The 23,243-nt window shown below is 40.0% G+C and overlaps 2 protein-coding genes across 2 annotated transcripts in view; one reads left to right on the top strand and one right to left on the bottom strand.

The window, feature by feature from the left end:
• LOC137244042 (uncharacterized) overlaps nt 1-23,243 on the bottom strand; it is a 460,752-nt gene that overhangs the window by 247,094 nt on the left and 190,415 nt on the right. The gene's annotated exons all lie outside the window — the stretch shown is intronic.
• LOC137246480 (uncharacterized) overlaps nt 1-23,243 on the top strand; it is a 28,163-nt gene that overhangs the window by 1,046 nt on the left and 3,874 nt on the right. The gene's annotated exons all lie outside the window — the stretch shown is intronic.

The following is a 23,243-nucleotide window of genomic DNA, read 5'->3' as shown; positions in this document are numbered from 1 at the left end:
CGATAAATTTTTGAATGTAATCGATACTTTCAATGAATGTTTTTTTATTACCGAGTACGTTACTTCTTAATGATGATAGATGCCGCGTTTGATTTAAAAAAACTCACCACCGACTACCGCCGTGGTAACGCTGATATGACAGAAGTTAGTTAGAAAAAAATAAAGAACAGTTTGAAAAAACAAAACAAAAAAACTCGCTTTTATAGCTAACCGAACTAAAAATTTAATCACACATTTTTTATGTCATATTCGTAGAACGTGGAGTTATTTTATATAAATAATTTACTCAAACTTAAGATATTAACAGAATTAACAGAAATTCAGAGTAAAAAGCGTAGTTTTGTTTTAAATCATTGTTTATTTTTAATTGTTTAGTTCGAGTACGTAATTAACGTAAAATTGATCTTGCGGAGCTTGTTTGCCTTTGTGGTCGTCTCACTTCATAAAAAAATATGCCATAACCATTTTCCCGAAATGGTTAGATGATCAAACAGAATTTTTCTAAATGGTCATTACACCAAATTTTGAAGGGCCTTAAAGTCAATTGGCCCTATAACCACTTTGAATGGCCAGTTGAGCTTATGACCAATACAAATGGCCATGAGGTGAATTGGCCTTATGGCCCCTTTCAACTGGTCATAAGGTTAACTGACCTTATGTACGTTGACTTTATGTCATCCCACCATTAAATTATTGCATTGTCGTCAGTCCTTAATATGTGTGCAAACTTTCAATAAAACTTATGGCCATTTGAAGTGGTCATAAGGTCACTTGATTTTGTGGCGTTTGAGTTTATGTTACCCCACCATCAAGTTATTCATTCATGTTCATTTGAAGTGGTCATAAGATCAATTGACTTTATGTTCCTTAAGCTTGTGACACCCCACTATCAAATTATTGCATTGTGCCAAGTTTTAAATTGACCAAATTTGTTGAAGTTGGTGAAAATTACGCTCAAAGACTCCGTTACATACATATGTACATACAGCCCAAGCTAATAAATTGGTTGAAACAGAGGGGTTGAAATGAATTCGGTAGTTTCAACAGATGTGCATTCCCTTATCTGAATTTGAAAAAATGTCTATGCAGACAAATTTCTACGTATGCAGTGCTTACAGTTCTTGGACAAAACAAAAATCCAGTTTGCGGATTACTTTTGGTTATGGATAATTGTTGGTGGTTTACTGTAACCAACATAGCTGTGAAATTTACAGTGCTTTAAAGTTTGTATTTCTCCCGATGCATTGCGGAATTTGGAGTTTTGGCTGCATAAAGCAAACTTTTCAAGGTTTTGTGATAGCATTCAATTCCAAATAGAAGCCGTATTTTTTTAATTTACACGCGTATACGTTTACGTTTGCGCGTAACAAAACGCTTTTCCTCGCTTAGATAATGCTTAGGGGACCCATCTGGCGGCAACTTGCTACAGAACATGTTGTACCGAAAAGCGCAGACACAAACCATTTGTAGAGGTGATACATATAATTAGTATAGAGGTGAAACATAGACACATATTTCAGTTGCTTCTGAGTATGATGCGTATTGAAATTTAGTAGTAATCATTTTATGCGTAACAATTTCAGAGGTGTATTTAAAGTTTGACCCCTAGCGGTCCATATAAAGTTTAAGCTTAAACGTCTATAGATGTAAAAAAAACACAGCTAATATAGCATTCACATTGTGCCATAGACACGAGTTTGACGCTTAGCAGTCCATATAAAGTTTAAGCGTAAACGTTAGGTTAGGTTAGGTGGTACCTGCTGATAAGGGAAGCTCACTTGGACAACGTGAAGGTCCGTTACCACATACAATAAAATAACGATGGTGTAGATATAGCTACTAAGAGAATCGTTGCGTACCAACGATAAAGTTCCGAATGATACCGATCTCAACCTTGGATAAATCATCGGGAGATCCAAGTGATGTCCGCCCAACGCTTGCTGAGCTGACCCGAGGTCCAGCTATGGAGGAGTAAACCACAGGTGGCCAGCGGAATCCCGAAATCCCTACAGCCATCTTTATCTGGGTCAGTTGTACCGATGCGGGCTAAGACAGTTGCCCGTGTTATCACTATGACCCGGGACCCATATAATCTTAATTATGAAATAGTTCGATGCAATCGCAAGCGAGGTCAGGCACTCCCAGACCACCCTCGATCGCACTGTAGTTGAACTCAAGGCCTTGATAGGCGCTTGGCTATCAGAGTAGATGTTAAATTCCCTAACTGTAGTATCACTGGATAGCATTTCATCCACCGCATCCTTAATCGCAGCAACTACACTGGAGTGATCAGCCAACCTAAACTTGCGGCTGACATTTATCTCCTGACGAAAGACCCCCCACCAACCTTTCCGTCCAACTTCGACCCATCCGTGAACAAGTTAACCGGCCCCATGCCCCAGATGATTCCTCTTCCCACTCCTATCTCGGGGGAATGACGCGCCATCTACTCGATGCATGTTCAGCATGACATTCAGTGCGAAAGTAGGTGTTGTTCTGAGAGCGCCACTGATACCGATCAGCGCCGTCCGTTGTACTGACACTAACATTTTGGAGATGTTCGCCGTGTCCAGTGCTTTCCACCAGACCAACACCCCATAGAGCAGGATCGGTTTGACCACCATCTCATAAAGCCAGTGTACTACTCCTGGCGAGAGTACCCAGCTATCGGAAGCTCCCCTGCAGCAGTACAGGGACAACGCGGCCTTCCTGGCCCTATCTTCCACATTGGGTCTCCAGTACAGTTTCTTGTCCAAAATAAACTCCAAATATTTAACCCTACCAGAAAGTACCAACGGCACCCCTCCAATCGAGGGAGCTCTGAAATCGGCCATCTTATATCTCCTTGCAAAAAGAACCAATTCCGTTTTTCATGGGTTGACCGCCAATCCACATGATTCAGCCACCTAGCCACAGTATCCAGGTAGCCCTGCAGAACATCGCGCAGGGTGTCCAGAAATTTTCCCCTGACTAGGATAGCGAGGTCATCTGCATAGGAAACCACCCGACAGCCACTGATTTCAAGCTTTACAAGAAGCTCGTTTACTACCATAACCCAGAGCAGAGGAGATAGGACACCCCCCTGTGGCGTGCCCCTGCACACCTTCCTCTCAATTATGGCCCTTCTCCACTCCGCTGCGACAATTCTGCTGCATAGAAGTTTGTTAATAAATTCAACCAGAGCCCCCTCGACTCCTAAACCAACCAGAGCTCTTTCGATTGCCCACGGTAAGACATTGTTAAAAGCCATCTCCATGTCTAGAAAAGCACCCAGAGCGAACTCTTTGTGTTCTAGGGACCCCTCTATTTGCTTTACAATCGAATGGAGAGCCGTTTCCGTCGATCTGCCCTTACAATAGGCATGCTGTGAAGCCGACAGTAACCCCCGAGGAATCCTTTCCGTAGGTACAGGTCTATCAGCTGCTCAAACGTTTTAAGAAGAAACGATGAGAGACTGATTGGCCTGAAATCCTTAGGTGATACATGAGAGCTTCTGCCCTCCTTCGGAATAAAGACAGACGACCCTAACCGTGTGCCAAGACTTCGGAATATAGTTAAGCCTGAGGCAGCTAGTGTAGATGATGGCCAACCAGCGACAGGAAATCCCCAAAGACTTTTGAAGTTGCGCAGGAAAAGCGTAAGCATAGATAGATGTAAAAAAAAAACACAGCTATATTTACAGGATACAGTATGATACATATATGCATTGGGAAACCTTGTGCAACAGCTGTCAAAATTGACATTTTTCGTAGTAAGAACTGTCTGTTTTGAAGCAAAAAAATCAAAAAATTAAGATCATTTCTTAAAAATTAAAGTTTTATTGAAAGCACTTTATATATATTTATGCATTCTAACTTTTTCTATTTTAAAGCTTAAGAAAAATTTGGATTTATTCTTAAGAAACAATGCACAATTATTTCTTCGCAAAACCAGAATTGCCAGGTGAATTTGTTCCTGATAATCTTTAGAAGATAGTAGTAGAAATATCTTAAGAGCTGCGTACTAACGAAATTTTCCTCAAGCATTTCTTGACTGTTATTTTGTATGGATTTTTTGGTTTTCTTAAGAACTGCATACAGCTCTTTAAGTAGGGTAAGAACCGTATTTTTTTTTAAGAAAAAAGGAGTCCGAGCTATCAAATGTTTTTCAGTGACAGTTATAACCTTGCCAAAAACACCGAAAAGGTCGTTTAGTTCGAAGTTCGTTCTATTCTACATTATTTCAGAAGAATAGGTTTGTATTGTCTCTTAGATAGAGAGGGAACACTAAATTTCACTACGTTCAGAAGAAATGGGCTTGAAATCGACCCATTTAGTAGTTTTGCCATAACTATTATATTAAGCATTTCCCTTCGACTTACTTACTTACTTAATTGGCGCTTAACCGTCTAAACGGTTATGGCCGTCCAACAAGGCGCGCCAGTCGCTCCTTCGCTCCGCCAACCGGCGCCAATTGGTCACACCAAGGGAGTTTAAATCGTTTTCCACCTGGTCCTTCCAACGGAGTGGGGGCCGCCCTCTACCTCTGCTTCCATAGGCGGGTTCCGATAGAAACACTTTCTTGGCCGGAGTATCATTTTTCATTCGCATAACATGGCCTAGCCAGCGCAGCCGCTGCGTGTTAATTCGCTGGACTATGTTGATGTCTGCGTATAGCTCGTACAGCTCATCATTAAATCTTCTTCGGTACTCGCCATCGCCAACGCGTAGAGGTCCATAAATCTTTCGAAGAACTTTTCTCTCGAACACTCCCAAAGCCGCTTCATCTGCTGTTGTCATGGTCCATGCTTCTGCCCCATATAGCAGGACGGGTACGATAAGTGACTTGTAGAGTATGATTTTCGTTCGCCGAGAGAGGACTTTACTTTTCAATTGCCTACCTAGTCCAAAGTAGCATTTATTGGCAAGATTGATTCTTCGCTGGATTTCAGTGCTGATGTTGTTGCTAGTGTTGATGCTGGTTCCCAAATAAACGAAGTCTTTTACTATTTCGAAATTATGGCTGCCAACAGTAGCGTGGTTGCCAAGGCGCATATGCGCTGACTCTTTGCTCGATGACAGCAGGTACTTCGTTTTGTCCTCATTCACCATCAAACCCATCTTTACCGCTTCTTTTTCCAGCTTGGAGTAAGCAGAACTAACAGCGCGGGTGTTTAGGCCGATGATATCAATGTCATCAGCATATGCCAGTAATTGCACGCTTTTATAGTATATTGTTCCAGTGCGGTTAAGTTCTTCAGCTAGTATAATTTTCTCCAGCATCAAATTAAAGAAATCGCACGATAGGGGGTCACCCTGTCTGAAACCTCGTTTAGTTTCGAACGGCTCGGAGAGGTCCTTCCCAATTCTGGCTGAGCTGATGGTGTTGCTCAACGCCATTTTGCACAGCCGTATAAGTTTTGCGGGGAAACCAAATTCAGACATAGCGGCATATAGGCAGCTCCTTTTCGTGCTGTCGAAGGCGGCTTTAAAGTCGACGAAGAGGTGATGTGTGTCGATTCTCTTTTCACGGGTTTTTTCCAAGATTTAGCGCATTGTGAAAATCTGGTCGATGGTAGATTTACCAGGTCTGAAGCCGCACTGATAAGGTCCAATCAGCCGGTTCACGGTGGGCTTCAATCTTTCGCACAATACACTTGAAAGGACCTTATATGCGATATTAAGAAGGCTGATTCCACGATAGTTGGTGCATTTTGCAGTATCCCCCTTCTTGTGGACTGGGCAAAGAACACTTAGATTCCAACCGTCGGGCATACTTTCGTCCGCCCATATTTTGCTAAGAAGCTGCTGCATGCGCCTTACCAACTCCTCGCCGCCGAACTTGAATAGCTCCGCAGGCAATCCATCAGCGCCCACGGCCTTGTTGTTTTTCAATCTGGTTATTGCTATTCTAACTTCGTCATAATCGGGCGGGGGGACATATATTCCATCATCATCGATTGCGGTATCGGGTTCTTCATCTCTGCGCGGTGAATTGCTGCCTCCATTTAGGAGAGCAGAGAAGTGTTCCCTCCAATTTCCCTTCGACTAGCAAGAGTTAAAAGAGCTTTAACCGGTTAGTATAAGGTGGAAGGTTATATAAAGAGTCGCATTGAAAATTTCTTAAGGCAAATATTAAAAATCGTTTTTGTATTGAATCAAGTTTGTCTGCATGATATTGATAGCAATGGTCCCAGATTATCGAACGGTATTCTAATATTGGCCTAACTAATGTTGTGAAAAGATAAATAAATAAATGTAAGGCGCGATAGCCTCCGAAGAGATTTAAGACCGAGCTTCTCTTCTAATTTGCGCCACGGGACGGGACCTACTTGTTTTGTGCCGACTCCGAACGGCATCTGCAAGGCAAATGAGTTTTCACTGAGCTTTTCATGGCAGAAATACCCTCGGAGTGCTGACCAAACACTGCAGAGGGGCGACCCCGCTTAGAAAAAATTTCTTTTAATTGAAAATACTTGTTTTTAAAATTTAGATGTTGCTTTGTCCGGAACGTGAACCCATGATCTTCGGTGTGGTAGGCGTAACACGCGGCCGCCCTTGTAAAAACAGTTTTGTTTAATAAGGGTCGTTAAACTCTGTTGACCACCTTTTAACAAAAGCTAAGTTTGGAATCCATCATGACTCCCAAGTCAAAAAATCCATTTAAAATTTCTAGACTATGGTTGTTATTGAGCTATTAGCAAACTTCTTCGAGAAAAACACATGCATTTAAATTTTTTAAGATTGAGCTGCACATAATTTACGTTGAACCAATAAACTGAATTGTTTAAATTCGTTTGAAGTAAATAACGTTTCTCAATCGTCAAATAGGACTTAAAAAGTTTACAGTATTAGCAATATGGTTTATGAAGAGCAAGAACAGAATTGGATGAAGATGGCTATCCTGCGAAACGACAGAGAAAACAGCTATGACGAAGAAAGGTGATGTTTTATAAATTACTTTTTGCCGCTGAGATAGGAAGATATCCAACGGATAAAGCTGAGTTGAAATCTAAGCTGACAAAGCTTGTAAACAAGTAGAGAGTAGCATACTTTGTCAAATGCTTTAATGAAATCAGTGTAAATTACATCAGAAATCGTTGTAACGTAAGTGAACTCCAGTATATTGGCGATGGTAGATTTACCCTTACAAAACCCATGTTGAGAGCTTGCAATTAAAGAAGATATAGAAAGTGTGAGCTGATGGGTAACGAGAGCTTCAAATACTTGTAGAGCATGATTTTCGTTTACCGAGAGGGGAATTTACTTTTCAATTGCCTACCTGTCCAACGTAGCATTTATTGGCAAGAGTGATTCTTCGCTGGCTTTCAGAGCTGATGTTGTTGTTAGTGTTATTGCCGGTTCCCAAATAAAAGAAGTTGTTGTTGTTGTTGTTGTAGCAGTGCTTCGCCCCATCCAATAGGTGCGACCAATCACAAATTGTCATCAATGTCCTTTAACGGGGGTCCAAGGAAACTTGTAGTTTCAACAGGGGTGGACCATAATGAGAGGGGTGTTAGAGGCGTTGGTTCCACATTACAATTAAAGAGATGGTTGGTGTCGCAGTCGGTTCTATGTACCGGAGCGACTCGGGATTTTTCCCGACCAAGGACTGTCATTTCAGTGTAACCCCATTTAATTTGTTGCGTCCCTCCCTCAAAATAAAATAAGTCTTTTACTATAATTATAAATTATGGCTGCCAATAGAGGCGTGGTTGGCAAGGCGTAAATGCCCTGACTCTTTGTTAGATAACAGCAGGTAATTCGTTTTGTCCTCATTCACCAACATACCCCTTTTTCCGCTTCTTTTTCCAGTCCGCGCCAGGCCGATGATATCAATGACATCAGAAGCGGTTATGTTCTGATGTTTAAAAATAATCGCAACACAGCTTTCAGTATCGAACGGCTTGGTGCTATTCGCAATCATTTCCAAAGCCATATAGAAGAGGTGATGTGAGTAAATTCTTTTACCTCGGTTTTTCCCCAAGATTTGGCGCATAGTAAAAATCTGGTCTGAAGCCGCACTGATAAGGTCATATCAGCCGTTTCACTGTGGGCTTCGTTGTCTCGCACAATACTCTTAGAAGACCGTATATGCGTTATTAAGAAAGCTGATTCCGCGATGATGCGCCTTACCACATCCTCGCCGCTATATTTGAATAGCTCCGCAAGCAATCCATCAGTGCCCGCAGCTTTGTTGTTTTTTTCATCTGATAATTGCTATTCTGACTTCGTAGTAAGCGGGTGTAGGGATATTAATTCCATCATCATCGATTGCGGGACAGACTACTTGATGCAGTACTTGCGCTTCGATAGGGATCTTAGAGCCTCAATAGAGTAGGAGGGTAATAATCTCGCATAGCACAACATCTTGAAGTGTGTAAAAGTGCCAAAAATCACCGGAAATGGTTGGAACAGAGGAAAACTTATATCTATCTTGGGTTGCCGGTCATATGGGATGGTTTGGAATTGAAAAAACTGAGGGTGTAACCCTCGAAGCTTATACCGTAGAAGTCCTTACCAGACTCCACTAACAGAGATATTCCTATCAGTAAAGAGATATGACTGTAGTCTCATGATTTTAAATTAGGCATCGCCAATGATAACAGATGTAGAAAGACAGAAACGATTGGGCACGTTCTGTCTTCGTGTCCTGAGATTTCCAGACTCCAGCTATAAGGAGTAGTATATCTATCAGATCTCGAAGCAGCATTTAGGACAGGTCTTAGAAAGCTTATAGTATTTGCAAAGAGGACGGAGTTATTTTATAACATACCTATGGAGTATGTTTCAGTTGCTATCTATGGCTACTCTATTGTTAGTACTGAACTCTCGTAAAGAATGATTGCAATTTTTTTTAAGAATATCGATGGTAATCTCATCAACAAGTAGACACCTCTAAAATCAAAAACAAAGAGATTTGGTTTCATCCTTTTTTAAAGACTTGTATACTAAGCATAAGCCGCTTGTATACCAAGATTTACGGCTTAAGCAAATTTGTACAAAATACATAAACAGGTATTAATCGATGAAATTCGAAAAAAGTCAACAAGTAATTTATGGAGGTGTATGTTCTTTGAAATCAATTAGCCGACAACGTGATGAAAAGGAACACATATAAAAGGTTATGTTCTTCCTACCGAATCGTACTATCTTTCCATGTATGAGTGAGCTTTTTTGCACTTCTTTTCAGTGGTTCTTAACTGGTGGCGCGAATACTTAATTCAATTTCGTTCAACACTCCTTTCAAGAAAAATGTACCCAGATAAGACTGCAGTAGGTTCTTACTACTTTTAGATATCCTACTTGCCATACAAGATCGGATGCGTTGCTGTTACGGGTGTTCCCTGCAGTATGGAGGTCGGACAAATTTCTCTCTTTAAAACCCAGAAGGTGTTTCCAGTCAGGTGGCCGCTGAAGCCCCTGGACTGACCTGTAGCCCACAGTCTGGTTAGGACATTGCCATTCACAGTGTTGTGTGTCGTTTTGTGTAAAATATATTATGTTTAGGTGCTGTATGTCGTGTTGGCTATTGTAGTAACGGGCAACTAGTACAACTTGACTTTCTAAGTTGTTGTCTCAGGCATAAATAGATGATAATGTACGTACAGGTGTGTAATGCAAATAAGATCTTATACAGAATTTCGGTTAGAGCTTTTATTTGTTGCATTATGTTCAACCATATAATACCCCTGCACTTATCTCTCTCTTTCCTTCTTCACTCTATACTCTCCTATTTAGTCACATATTTCATTGCCAAACTGATTATAAATTTCAATATTCTACTTTGAATGCAATTGTATGAAAGGTGCCACGCTAACTTATTGCAAATTTTCCTAAAGGTGTGAGTACCAAATATGTATATGCAGTATGAACACATATGCGCCTTGGCAACCACGCTACTGTTAGCAACCATAATTTCTAAATAGTAAAAGACTTCGTTTATTTGGGAGCCAGCATCAACACTAGCAACAACATCAGCTCTGAAATCCAGCGAAAAATCACTCCAGTCCTCTCGGCAAACGAAAATCATACTCTACAAGTCACTTATCGTACCCGTCCTGCTATATGGTGCAGAAGCATGGACCATAACAACAGCAGATGAAACGGCTCTGGGAGTGTTCGAGAGAAAAGTTCTTCGAAAGATTTATGGACATCTACGCGTTGTCGATGGCGAGTACCGAAGAAGATTTAACGATGAGCTGTACGATCTATACGCAGATATCAACATAGTCGAGCGAATTAAAACGCAGCGGATATGCTGGCTAGGCCATGTTATGCGATTGAAAGATGACGCTCCGGCCAAGAAAGTGTCTCTATCGGAACCCGCCTATGGAAGCAGAGGTAGAGGGCGGCCCCACTCCGTTGGAGGGACCAGGTGGAAAACGATTTAAACTCCCTTGGTGTGACCAAATTGCGCCGGTTGGCAGAGAGAAGGAGCAACTGGCGCGCCTTGTTGGACGGCCATAAGTTTAAACGGTTAAGCGCCAATTAAGTAAGTAAGTAAGTATGAACGATTCAGTTGGTACGGGCTTTGCCATGCTCCCTTGACAGAGGTTAGATTAAATTCAACTGGCTGGCCAATAAAGACCTCATATAGACTGAATGTGTCCATAGTGCTACCAGAATTTGTTTGACGACCAAACGGAAGTACTCCAATCAGGTGCCAGTACTTATGTTGTAGAATAGCTCCGTCCCTTTGGTCAATACTAGAAGTTTTCTAAAACCTGTTGTTGTTGTAGCGATAAGGTTGCTCCCCGAAGGCTTTGGGGAGCGTTATCGATGTAATGGTCTTTTGCCGGATACAGATCCGGTACCGTCCGGTACCACAGCACCATTAAGGTGCTATCCCGACCATCTCGGGAACGATTTATGTGGCCACATTAAACGTTCAGGCCATTTCCTCCCTCCCCACCCCCAAGTTCAATGAGGAGCTTGGGGTCACCAGAGCCTCGTCTGTTAGTGAAACAGGATTCGCCGTGGATAGGTGAGGTTGACAATTGGGTTTGGAGAAGCTATATAATGCGCTGGCAACCTGAAGGGTTGCGCTACACAGCCCCTTGAATCTGGTATTTTAGTCGCCTCTTACGACAGGCATACCTACCGCGGGAATATTCTGACCCCCTAACCCGCTGGGGTAGAAGCCAGTGTCCAGATTGTATGCCCATCGTGAGCCTTAAGTCTTCCCTCTTCAGAGATATGAGCCACTTTGTGAGTCAAATATCTTAGGAATTGCACATAATTTTAGAAATTTTGCAGTCCCCTTGATATACGTATATATCGAAAATGTTTAGTCCATGTCCATCCTTATAAGGTTACCAATTTTTAATGTTGGGTTATGATCGATCAGCTGGTATGGGATGCATATCAATACACTCATAGCTACATTCTATATATAATTACTAGAGTATTCAGCATAGTTTTGTTTCGCCCAAAAATAGATTTGCATGGATTTAAAACGTGAGTTTCGCTTCATCCCTTCACTCTCTATCCTAGTTTCCTCTACTTTATCTTATATTTTTCTTTTTATTCTTCTCCATCCCTAGTCCAAACCAATTCTAACTCCAACTTCCAAGTCGACTTCCACTTCCGTATTATTAATCCAGTAAAATTTTGGTATTACAGCTTTATAAATTCAGCTGCCAAGTAAAAGTGCCTATGGGAATACTTTTGAAGCTAGACCACCTTTATTTTCATTGCCTAGACAGTGGAGGCTCTGGGTTATTATTCGTTGCACAGGGGTCATAACCCTTGTAATATAAATAAGTGCTCAGAGCACTGCTCGCTGACTAGTATTCTTTTTTTATGTTCTGAGCTCTTCAAATGAGAATTCATAGATTACAAATATTCACGTACCCTGTGCCTTTATCACAACAGCTCATATGTCAGAATATAGCAGTTGTGGGGGCGGTGACGATCATGGTCAAGAATTTCTATTTTGACAAAGCAGTAAATCTGAGGTTTAAAGAAATATGGCAGTCAATACTGATAAATGTAATATGTACGTATGTACATACTAGAGATATACGCCGCCGATAAACGCCGCCGCCGCCGAATGTCAAAAATATCGGCGCGGCGGCGCGGCGCGTTACTATATTTTCTACTTGTTTAAGACTGTTTAGGCCATTTATTGTTCATGTCGAAAATTGGTCGGATATGGTCGAAAGTGGTATCAACGGATGCGCATCACTGCCAGTTATAAGAAACTAATTGCGAAATTTAACTCTTTATAACTATTCAAAAGTTATTTAAAATAACAGGCGCTTTCGATGTCAGCTTAACACGGACTTTGCATCACCCAATTCAGCAAGTTATTAAAACAAAACACTAAAAGACAAGTTATATAATAAATTTATATGCTCACTTTGCATTTTTGAAAAAAATTAATAATGAACAATTAATTCAAATAAAATGACCCAAGGCGAACATGTTTTTAAATTGTCCTCAAGAATAAGCGAAATCAGTGATGCAAAATCCTTTGGTAGGTTCTAGGGGCATAAACACTCCTTTGAAATTATTCTTACCTCATACTTAAGTTGAGGATATATGTACTTATGAGAAGGGTTTGAAAAATCACAAAGTCTTGCATTCAAACATCTGTTGTTTATTTGCGAAACTATACAATAGCGTCTGAAATGTTAATTTTGATTTTCACACTTCATCCTGCAACACCCAAGCCTCCCGGTTTGACATTTCCTAAAGTTGGCGGCCCTATCCAAAACTAGTCCCTTGGAGTGAATCACATTGATTATAGCATATCAACCAAGTTTAAACACGTTACGGCTCCTTTTACAAATGTGAATACGTAGGCACATATATCTACCAGGTGAGGCTTTGTCCTTCGCAAGAACACTCAAAGTGGTGAAGCAAAAGCTTTCCCAAGGCAGTGGAACTAATGACCGTGTGTGATACTACCCTAACGTAGTGGACAGTCGAACTTGTCTGAAAACTGAAACTACGCGGTCATCCATAATGAGCTCCTATATCGTAGGGCCGGAAAACAGTAGTTAACAACTTTCAACTTAAAATCCGTCGACTTTCATTCTAAATTTAATTTAACGAATAATATTGAAATCAATGTTGTGAACACAAACGTCTGCAATCGTTGGTCTACATTTTAAAAATTGTATCCGGGGTCCTGGTAAAATTTTAATTATGTAGATGCGCCGAGGATTATACGATTTTCACCCATGTCGCAATGACATCCACTTAGACTGCTTATGATTTCGAGGGCGGCATCCTTGGCCGAATAGTCACTCCCTAACGTTTCAAGGTGTTTCTCTGGTGTAGCTCGGCAGCATAGCGCGACAAAAGCATCCGTTGGAAAATCTTCGGAGCTACACCTAGAGCTTCTAGGAAAGTGACGTCGACGAAGGTATGAGTTCGAAGTCGCAGTCCTATATCTTTTGTACTGGCATATGGTGTGAGGCTCAGGAGGCGTGGTAGCGACTGGTGGTGGGATTCCTACAGTTGGCACATCGGGAATTGTCGCTCTTAAAAACAGCCGAAAAAACTGGAGGCGCCCTGTGCCACGAGAGTCATGGGTATTAATAGACCATTAATAGCAACCCTATGTCGCCTTTATACGTGACCGCCAAGGAGCGACAAATGATTTAAAGAAATTGTATTCGCGACGATTATTAGGAGTTAACCCTAGGTGAAACTACGCTTTGCTCGAAATATACAGGCAAAAGTGTGACTATTTTATGTATCTCTGTTTCTTTTCAGCAGACGCAGCAGTACCAATTCCAAAGACCGGGGTTAGGTTCGAAGCCTCTCTGGAGCAAGCGAACGAGGGACAATCCCTTCGCAAGGAGCTACTCCTGAAAATGTTTGAACGCTCTGCGAGATTTTAAGGCAAAAACCCAGGATCTTTCCGAAATGGCCAAAACGTTGGTTTTCTCAAATACATACCAACAAAACCTTTCCTAAATATTATTTTTTTGAATAGAAAAACAAGCTTTTAAAGTAAGAACACCGGCATACGCCGGCGCGCGCCTACGCCGCCGCCGCCGATAAAGTGATCTTCGTAAACCTCTAGTACATACATACATATGTATGTATGGATGTTGCTTAGTAAGGCTGATAAAGTCAGAGCTCTTTTTATATTCAGAGCGAATTTCAACTCGATACGGGAACAAGTAAGGAAGGCTAAGTTCGGGTGTAACCGAACATTACATACTCAGTTGAGAGCTGTGGAGACAAAGTAAGGGAAATCACCATGTTGTAAAAGGAACCTAGGGTAACCCTGGAATGTGTTTGTACAATATGGGTATCAAATGAAAGGTGCTAATGAGTATTTTAAAAGGGTGTGGGCCTTAGTTCTATAGGTGGACGCCTTTTCGAGATATCGCCATAAAGGTAGACCAGGGGTGAGTCTAGAATTTGTTTGTACGATATGGGTATCAAATGAAAGGTGTTAATGAGTATTTTAAAAGGGAGTGGGCCTTAGTTCTATAGGTGGACGCCTTTTCGGAATATCGTTATAAAAGTGGACCTGGGTTGACTCTAGAATTTGTTTATACGATATGGGTATCAAATGAAAGGTGTTAATGAGTATTTTAAAAGGGAGTGCGCCTTAGTTCTATAGGTGGATGCCTTTTCGAGATATCGCCATAAAGGTGGGCCAGGGGTGACTCTAGAATGTGTTTGTACGATATGGGTATCAAATTAAAGGTATTAATGAGGGTTTTAAAAGGGAGTGGCCCTTAGTTGTATATGTGAAGGCGTTTTCGAGATATCTACCAAAATGTGGACCAGGGTGATCCAGAACATCATCTGTCGGGTACCGCTAGTTTATTTATATATGTAATACCACGTACAGTATTCCTTCAAAGATTCCAAGGGCTTTTGATTTCGCCCTGCAAAACTTTTTCATTTTCTTCTACTTAATATGGTAGGTGTCACACCCATTTTACCAAGTTTTTTTCTAAAGTTATATTTTGCGTCAATAGACCAATACAATTACCATGTTTCATCCATTTTTTCATATTTGGTATATAATTATGGCATTTTTTTCATTTTTCGTAATTTTCGATATCGAAAAAGTTGGCGTGGTCATAGTCGGATTTCGGCCATTTTTTATACCAATACAAAGTGAGTTCAGATAAGTACGTGAACTGAGTTTAGTAAAGATATATCGATTTTTGCTCAAGTTATCGTGTTAACGGCCGAGCGGAAGGACAGACGGTCTACTGTGTATAAAAACTGGGCGTGGCTTCAACCGATTTTGCCCTTTTTCACAGAAAACAGTTATCCTCCTAGAAGCTTTACCAAATTTCACAAGGATTGGTTAATTTTTGTTCGACTTATGGCATTACAAGCATCCTAGACAAATTAAATGAAAAATGGCGAAGCCACACCCATTTTGAAATTTTATTTTATTTTTGTATTTTTTTGCACCATATTATTACTGGAGTTGAATGGTGGCATAATTTACTTATATGCTGTAAAGGTATTAACTTTTCTTTTAAAATTTGAATTTAAAAAAATTTTTTTTAAAAAGTGGGCGTGGTCGTTCTCCGATTTTGCTAATTTTTATTAAGCAGACATAAAGTAATAAGAGTAACGTTCCTGCCAAATTTCATCATGATATCTTCAACGACTGCCAAATTACAGCTTGCAAAACTTCTAAATTACCTTCATTTAAAAGTGGGCGGTGCCACGCCCATTGTCCAAAATTTTACCAGTTTTCTATTCTGCGTCATAAGCTGAACTCACCTACCAAGTTTCATCGCTTAATGCGTATTTGGTAATGAATTATCGCACTTTTTCGATTTTTCGAAATTTTCGATATCGAAACAGTGGGCGTGGTTCTTGTCCGATATCGTTCATTTTAAATAGCGATCTGAGATGAGTGCCCAGGAATCTACGTACCAAATTTCATCAAGATACCTCAAAATTTACTCAAGTTATCGTGTTAACGGACAGACGGACGGACGGACGGACATGGCTCAATCGAATTTGTTTTCGATACTGATGATTTTGATATATGGAAGTCTATATCTATCTCGATTCCTTTATACCTGTACAACCAACCGTTATGCAATCAAAGTTAATATACTCTGTGAGCTCTGCTCAACTGAGTATAAAAAGTCTGGGCTTTATCTCAACGCCGCGTAATATGCTAACTCTATAAGAGATAACATTATCACGAATTTAATCGCTATTTTCCAAGTATGAACAACGAACTAATAGCCGATAGTGTGTTCAATGACAATATGAATGTACATATACTCGTACATTCATATGTACCTGCCCCAAAGTGGGTTAAACATAACTATCGGTGACGTTTATTTATACCATTATCACCATGACAGAGTCAAACAAATTTAATTTAATACACTCTTATCGCGCAAAAGTTGGGAGACGAGTTTTTAGTGGGAGCCCTGGGTGGAAGGCACCTGCCACATTCCCACATAAAGACGGCACAACGAACAGGGTATAGCTAGTAAATGTCTTGCTGTATTTTGTCAGAATAACTTAAAAATTAAATCTTTTTATAAATGTATTAGCATCCTTTTGACCTTCAACGTATGGAAGGATGTATTAATAAAATAATATCTATTCTTCGGGTATAACATCCTTGTATTAAAATTACTACAGCTAGACAATTCGTATATCCTTCTGCACCGGCTAAAAACGCGGTACACAAAAGACACTTCGAATTATCAGTAATCCATAATGGCTTACTAATAATCGCAATTAAAAGAACTGTAACCGGCTGAGAACTAGCCAAAGCGAAACTACCTAAGAGCTATCTGCTGCAGAACCAGTCACAAACAACTTGCGAAGAATGATGACAATTGGCAGTGCTAATGCCATCGGCATGTACAGTAGACAGTTGAACCCATTGGTTGGGTATTGAGCGAAAACTAGTACGGGTGTTGTTGTAGCGATAAAGATAAACCCCGAAGGTTTTGCGGGATTGTTATCGATGTTGATGGTCCTTTTCCGGATATATATCCCGTAACAAGTACCATAAACGTACACGCCCACATTGAACCTTTAAGGCCATCCCGCTTAGCCTGCCTTGGCGGGCTGCTATAAACAAAAAGTCACACATGAAGTTGATATGAAAGGTATATAGGCTTTGTACGATAGCCTCATTATACACGATCTTGCGCCATAACGTTACTTGAATGAAGGTCCGAATTAATGGAGTCGCGGTATACTGAAGTGACCTAGTGATTCGAAAATCTATGTAAATGTCATTGCAGTGCTTTGCAGAGGTTATCGCCATAAAAGAGGGAGAGCGTAACGTCACATGTGGCACGTTCGGCTAGTCGGCTATTAATACCATAGTATCAAATTCTCATTCGCTTTAAATAGATAGTCAACAAAAGTAGTATGCTGGACTACAATACCGACGGTTAAAGACAGGTTAAAATAAACAGCAAAAATGTTTAAGATATTTTTTCGAAAACAGTCGGCGGGCTTATTTTCGCCAGGGTAAGCTTCCCAAAAAAATTGGAAAGAGCCCGAGGCTCTTCGTAAGAATTTAAAAATTATGATCAAACCTTACTACAGAAAACTAACAAAAATTGTACAATTACTTAAAATGCATGAGCCTAGGCTTTAAAATGGCTTTCTTCTGGACATTGGTTTGGTTTCCAGAATTAGGAAAGGAGGAGAATTGGTGTGAGAATTTGTGTTTCAAGAAGTCGCAAAAGTTTTATTTTACTGGTAATTTATAATTCAGCACAACCTAACCAAAGAACTAGTCTCGAACACATTCTACAGTAGTTGCGCAGGTGCTGGGCTATAAGCGTACATACTAAATACATTGTATCATTCTCTACGTTAGTACTAGAGGTTTACGCCGATCACTTTATCGGCGGCGGCGGCGTAGGCTCTGTTATATACGGCGGCGGCGGTGTGGGCCGGTGTTCTTACTTTTCTTAATTTTTCTATTTAAAAAAATAATATTTAGGAAAGGTTTTGTTGGTATGTATTTGAGAAAACCAGCGTTTTGGCCATTTCGGAAAGATCCTGGGTTTTCGCCTCAAAATCTCGCAGATCGTTCAAACATTTTCAGGAGTAGCTCCTTGCGGAGGGATTGTCCGTCGTTCACTTACTCCAGAGAGGCTTCGAAATTAACCCCGGTCTTTGGAATTGGTACTGCTGCGTCTGCTGAAAAGAAAGAGATACATAAAATGGCCACACTTTTGCCTGTATATCTCGCGCAAAGCGTAGTTTCACCTGGGGTTAACTCCTAATAATCGTCGCGAACACAATTTATTTAAATCATTTGTGGCTCCTTGGAGGTCACGCACAAAGGCGACTTACGGTTGCTATTAGTGGTCTATTAATACTCTCGCCTCCAGTTTTTTCGGCTGTTTTTAAGAGTTACAATTCTCGATGTGCGAACAATAGCAATACCGACCACCAGGCACACAGCCAGCACAGAAGCTATAGGACTGCGACTTCGGAGTCATACCTTCGTTGATGTCACTTTCCTAGACGCTATAGGTATAGCTCCGAAGACTTTCTAACGGATGTTTTTGTTGCGCAATGCTGCCTAGATACACCAGAGAAACAACTTGAAACGTTAAGGAGTGACTATTCGGCTAAGGATGTCGCCCTCGAAATCATAAGCAGTCTAAGTGGATGTCATTGCGTAACTCATGGGTGAGAATCGTATAATCGTCGGCGCATCTACATAATTAAAATTTTACAAGGAACCTGGATAAAATTTTTAAAATGTATACCAAAGTTTGCAGACGTTTGTGTTCACAACATTGATTTCAATAGTCTTCGTTAAATCGAAACGATATTTAAGAATGAAAGTCGACCGATTTTAAGTTGAAAGATGTTAACTGCTGTTTTCCGGCCTTTTGATATAAGAGCTCATTATGGATGACCGCATAGCTTCAGTTTTCAGACTAGTTCGACTGTTTACTACGTTAGGGTAGTAGCACACACGGTCATTAGTTCGACTGTCTTGGGAAAGCTTTTGCTTCGCCACTTTGAGTGTTCTTCTTGCGAAGGACTAAGCCTCACCTGGTAAATATATGTGCCTACGTATTCACATCTGTAAAAGGAGCCGTAACGCGTAGGTGATATTTAAACTTGGTTGATAAGCTATAATCAATGTGATTCACTCCAAGGAACTAGTTTTGAATAGGACCGCCAACTTTAGGAAATGTTAAACCGGGAGACCTTGGTGTTGAAGGATGAAGTGTGAAAATCAAAATTAACATTTCAGACGCTATTGTATAGTTTCGCAAATAAACAACAGATGTTTGAATGTAAGCCTAAGTGATTTTTCAAACCCTTCTCATACGTAAATATATCCTCAACTTAAGTATGAGGTAAGAATCTGGATTAAGGATAAAGGATTTTGCTTCACTGATTTCGCTTATTCTTTCAGCCAATCGCAATATAAACTTTTGGAAAAAATCGGCTCTTTTTTTGGGTAATTTTCTTTTTTTAACAACTTTTTACAATTTGAAAACAATCGCATCGGGTCATTTTATTTGAATTCATTGTTCATTATTAATTTTTTGAAGAAAATAAATATGCAAAGTGAGCATATAAATTTATTATATAACTTTTCCTTTAGTGTTTTGTTTTAATAACTGGGTGAATTGGGTGATGCAAAGTCCGTCTTAAGCTGACATCGAAAGCACCCGTTTTTATACTCAGTTGAGCAGAGCTCACAGAGTATATTAACTTTGATTGGATGACGGTTGGTTGTACAGGTATAAAGGAATCGAGATAGATATAGACTTCCATATATCCAAATCATCAGGATCGAAAAAAAATTTGATTGAGCCATGTCCGTCCGTCCGTCCGTTAACACGATAACTTGAGTAAATTTTGAGGTATCTTGATGAAATTTGGTATGTAGGTTCCTGAGCACTCATCTCAGATCGTTATTTAAAAAGAACGATATCGGACCATAACCACGCCAACTTTTCCGATATCGAAAATTTCGAAAAACCGAAAAAGTGCGATAATTCATTACCAAAGACGGATAAAGCGATGAAACTTGGTAGGTGAGTTGATCTTATGACGCAGAATATAACTTAGTAAAATTTTGGACAATGGGCGTGGCACCGCCCACTTTTAAAAGAAGGTAATTTAAAACTTTTGCAAGCTGTATTTTGGCAGTCGTTGAAGATATCATGATGAAATTTGGCAGGAACGTTACTCCTATTACTATATGTATGCTTAATAACTATTAGCAAAATCGGAAAACGACCACGCCCACTTTTACAAAAAAAAATGTTCAAGTCAAATTTTAACAAAAAATGTAATATCTTTACAGTATATAAGTAAATTATGTCAAAATTCAACTCCAGTAATGATATGGTGCAACAAAATACAAAAATAAAATAAAATGCGCTTGGCTCCGCCCTTTTTCATTTAATTTGGCTATGATTATTTTAATGCCATAAGTCGAAGAAAAATTTACCAATCCTTCTGAAATTTGGTAGGGACTTAGCTTCTGGGACGATAACTTATTTCTGTGAAAAAGGGAGAAATCGGTTGAAGCCACGCCCAGTTTTTATACACAGTCGACCGTCTGTCCTTCCCCTCGGCCGTTAACACGATAACTTGAGCAAAAATCGATATATCTTTACTAAACTCAGTTCACGTACTTATCTGATCTCACTTTGTATTGGTATAAAAAATGGCCGAAATCCGACTATGACCACGCCCACTTTTTCGATATGGGAAATTACGAAAAATGAAAAAAATGCCATAATTCTATACCAAATACGAAAAAATGGATGAAACATGGTAATTGGATTGGTTTATTGACGCAAAATATAACTTTAGAAAAAAACTTTGCAAAATGGGTGTGACACCTACCATATTAAGTAGAAGAAAATGAAAAAGTTCTGCAGGGCGAAATCAAAAGCCCTTGGAATCTTGGCAGGAATACTTTTTCTTGGTATTACATATATAAATAAATTAGCGGTATCCAACAGATGATGTTCTGGGTCACCCTGGTCCACATATTGGTCGATATCTCGAAAACTCCTTCACATATACAACTACCACCACTCCCTTTTAAAATACTCATTAACACCTTTCATTTGATACCCATATCGTACAAACATATTATAGAGGCACCCCTGGTCCACCTTTATGGCGATATCTCGAAAAGGCGACCACCTATAGAACTAAGGCCCACTCCCTTTTAAAAAGACTCATTAACACCTTTCGTTTGTTACCCATATCGTACAAACAAAGTCTAGAGTCACCCCTGGTCCACCTTTATGGCGATATGTCGAAAAGGAGTCCACCTATATAACTAAGGCCCACTCCCTTTTAAAATACTCATTAACACCTTTCACATTCTAGAGTCACCCCTAGTCCACCTTTATGACAATATCTCGAAAAGGCGTCCACCTCTTTATCTAAGCCCCACGCCCTTTTAAAATACTCATTAACACCTTTCGTTTGATACCCATATTGTACAAACGCATTCTAGAGTCACCCTGGTCCACCTTTATGGAGATATCTCGATAAGGCGTCCACCTATATAACTAAGGCCCACCCCCTTTTAAAATACTCATTAACCCCTTTCGTTTGATACCCATATCGTACAAACAAATTCTAGGGTCACCCCTGTTCCACCTTTACGGCGATATCTCAAAACGGCGTCCACCTATGGAACTAAAGATTACTCCCTTTTAAAATACTCATTAACACCTTTCATTTGATACCGATATCGTATAAACAAATTTTAGAGTCAACCCTGCTCCACCTTTTCGGCGATATCTCGAAAAGGCGTCCATCTATAGAACTAAGCCCACGCCTTTTAAAATTCTCATTAACCATCTTTCATTTGTTACCCATATCGTACAAACAAATTCTAGAGTCAGCCCTGGTCCACCGTTATGGCGATATCCCTAAATGGCGTCCACCTATAGAACTATGGCCCACTCCCTCATAAAATACTCTTTAATACCTGTAATTTGATACACATGTCATACAAACACATTCCAGGGTTACCCTCGGTTCATTTTCCTACATGGTTATTTTCCCTTATGTTTTCACCATAGCTATCAACTGAGTATGCAATGTTCGGTTACACCCGAAATTAACCTTCCTTACTTGTTTTAAAATAACTTTTAAACAGTTAGAAAGAGTTAAATTTCGCAATTAGTTTCTTATAACTTGCAGTGATGCGCATCCATTGATACCACTTTAGCTCATATCCGACCAATTTTCGACATGAATAATAAATGGCCTAAACGGTCTAAAACGAGTATAAAATATAGTAACGCGCCGAACGCCACCGCCCCCGCCGCCACGGCGATATTTTTGACATTCGGCAGCGGCGTGCCAAAAACGACAAACATCGGCGGCGGCGTTTATCGACGGCGTATATCTCTAGTTAGTACAAGACCGAAACTGGATTAGTTGGGCATGCGCACAAAGAAATGCAATACAAATATGTAGTAGTAGGTACATATACATAGAGCAAGTTTTTTGCAGTAAATTAAAAAATAATCGATACATGCGTGAGATCAGTAGCTTCATGAATTGATAGGCAGTTCACCTTTTCACAAGCTACTTGGGATACCAATGATTTAAAGTTTTGCTTATTTTTGGGGAATGAATAAAAACATAAGACAATCAGAATAAAACACATTAGACTGGACCCGTCCCCATTGAAAATAAAAAATTTGCAAAAGTCCGCACCAAAAATTTAAGTTTAGGTTGAGAGGGCTTCGGAAAAAGAAGATTCATGCAAAGTTGGCTTTTCATAGCTTGTAAAACCGAGAATGATCCTTTAAGGGCCTTCAGCTGATTTAGCAGCCTATAATGTGACGAATATTAGCATCACTAAGCTGCTACTAAATAAATGTACAACAACAAAAAAATGAAGCAGCCACTCGTATGTACATGTACACAAGCTAGCAAAACTTATGTAGAAGGCGACGAAGAGCTATCTCACACACACAGATGTAATCATCAGCCGAAGTTCTTACACATACACACGCATATCACTAATTACCAAGCAGGAGATACAAGAGTTCTAGAAGGTGAAACGTCTAGAACTTTGGAGAAATATGCGGACGAGACAACAGAGAGTATAAAAGCAGTGCAAGCTGAGTAATAACTAATCAGTTTTATTTAAAAACGCTATCAGTTGCGAAGTGAAGTATAATTGTGAATTACTACTCCCAAAGTAATCTAAATAAAGACCAGTTTGCAATACTGAATATTGGAGTGATTTATTAAACAGTTTAGCGATTCGAGCGTTAGCAGAAGGTTTCAAATAAGCGAAATTGCCTTAAATTC

This window comes from Eurosta solidaginis, chromosome 3, assembly GCF_040869045.1.
Source record: "Eurosta solidaginis isolate ZX-2024a chromosome 3, ASM4086904v1, whole genome shotgun sequence".
Lineage (NCBI taxonomy): Eukaryota > Metazoa > Arthropoda > Insecta > Diptera > Tephritidae > Eurosta > Eurosta solidaginis.
Note: the sequence above shows the minus strand (reverse complement) of the source record. Positions and strands in the feature narration are given on the sequence as shown.